This window comes from Corvus kubaryi, unplaced genomic scaffold (assembly GCF_017639235.1).
Source record: "Corvus kubaryi isolate FWS band 111438036 unplaced genomic scaffold, C.kubaryi_AGA036_p1.0 62820, whole genome shotgun sequence".
NCBI classification, from domain to species: Eukaryota; Metazoa; Chordata; class Aves; order Passeriformes; family Corvidae; genus Corvus; species Corvus kubaryi.
Window position 1 is genome coordinate 5,652 of NW_024581486.1, and position 1,948 is coordinate 7,599.

Sequence of the window (1,948 nt, forward strand, 5' to 3'; positions counted from 1 at the left end):
CATCATGACAGCTGTGCCAGCACTCACCATGAGGCAGATGGGACATGAATAAACCCCACTCATCCAGGTGGGTAACAAGTTGGTAAGGCACTGATCCCTGCTTTGCCAAAAAGTGGCCTGGGTGCCAAACCCCACTGCACAGACACGATCCAAAACAAGCTCTACAGAGCTTAGAGCACTGTTTTGCCCCGTTCCCTGACTGCACCTACCCCATGCACAGAGAGAATGCTCAGAACCCTTTTATTTAACCAAATGTAACAAGAAAAGACCCCATCAAGGTTGGAAAAAAGTAGCACGGTCCCAAAAGTGCACCCCCAGGCTGAAGTGACAGCTATTACCGGGCTCTTTTCTGCTCCAGCTCCAACAGCCATAAAAGCGTTCCAACACTGGAGAAGTCCAGAACAGCAATCTGGACAGAAAACGATTCATAAATCCTGGAAACGTAAATGATCCGCCTGCCAATTCCAACACGATGCTCCCAGCCCCAAGACGCACACGTGCCAGGAGCCTGTCCAGAGGGCTCCCCTGGCAATCCAGGCGGGGGCCAGGGGGAGAGCATCCCCCTTCCCCACACTGCTCACAAAAACAGTCTGAATCACTCAGAGTTTCCCCAAACTTGAGCAAATTAGCGCTATTTTTTTGGATGAATGATTACATTGCAGCATCTCAAACAAATTCATGCTGAGACCATGTATCTTCACCAGAAGAGGAAGGCGGGAGGGATGAGGATATGATACTTTGGAGGGGAGAAAGCACAATTTCCTTTTGCAAAGAGTGTACCCGTGTGAAAAACTGCTAACTTCACCTCAGCAGGGGAAAAAAAAGACCCTAAAAAGTGGTTTTCTGTCCTTGGAGATCCAGCACAGGCTGACACCGAGCTCCCAAGGCACTTTATGTGATGAAGGAACTTTTACAGATGCTTTAAAATTAGTATATTAAAATAAAATGCCATTTTAATTTAAAATACTGTACTGTTAATCCTATATAGTAATGTTTACCTTTCTGAAACTGTATTTTTTTTAAATAATTACAAGTTAGGAGTGGAAAATGGGCAGTACAGACACACCTGTAAGGAATTAAGTTTGGCATTTCCCACTTGTTTACTGACCCTACACCTTTTAGCACAACTGGAAGTGGCAAGTTAAAAGTGAAACGTGAGGCATTATGTCAGCCTTAAGCTACACTTTAGCACACAGACCAGGTTTAGATTCCTCTGGACAGCGTGGGAGACTGAAAATCTATGCACAGCTGGAGATGCCTTTGATAATTAGCTTAAAATAAAGCTGACACAAGTTATTTTGCCCCATTTCAGTGGTTCAAGTAAATGGATTTCTTTAGGGAGGTAACTTCTATCTGAACACACGTACAGATACGTACGCCGTCACACAAATAACAACTATTAAAATTTATTCTGAAACCAGGCCAGGAAAAGGCAGAAGAAACAAGATTTAGTTAAGCAGACACCAAGCACGGTCATACTTTTAAAGCTACCTGAACTCCACCAGCCTCCTGCTATCAAAAAACCCCAACCCCCTAAAGTAGTTTCTAGGGATGTACAACAGCCTGAAGAACCAAAAAAAGGGGGTGAAATACCAGTGCAAGTGTCTGCCAAGTTCACAGCACGGGAGGACGAGAAGAGGGATCCGGCTCGCTATTAAAATCGCTGGAAAATTATTGGGTGCACGAGGTGCTCTCGGGTTTCCATGTATTTACGCGTCGCTCCAACAGGTCCTTTTGGAGAGCTGCGCTATGGAGCTGGAAAACTGCGAAAAGCGACGGGGGGAACCCTCGGCGACCCCGGAGCTGCCGCGGAGCGCCCGTGGCGCGGCGGAAGGCGGCAAAGCGGGACCCCGGCGGGGGGTACGGCCCGGCAAAGCGCTTTCATGGCAACTCCGCCGGGAAGTTGGGTGAACCCCGGGACCAGAGGAGCCCCGCGCCCCCCCCGCCG

At 48.0% G+C, this 1,948-nt stretch overlaps 1 protein-coding gene across 2 annotated transcripts in view; it reads right to left on the minus strand.

The window, feature by feature from the left end:
* The window catches only part of LOC121672580 (paired amphipathic helix protein Sin3a-like), a 9,269-nt gene that overhangs the window by 5,645 nt on the left and 1,676 nt on the right, over positions 1 to 1,948 (minus strand). Inside the window, exon 1 of one of the 2 annotated variants that reach the window (XR_006018898.1) lies at positions 1,594 to 1,940. The exons of the other annotated variant lie outside the window; for it this stretch is intronic. The gene's annotated coding sequence lies outside the window, so the exon portion shown is untranslated. Of the gene's footprint in view, positions 1 to 1,593; positions 1,941 to 1,948 lie in introns of those variants that run through there. 2 annotated transcript variants of the gene reach the window in all.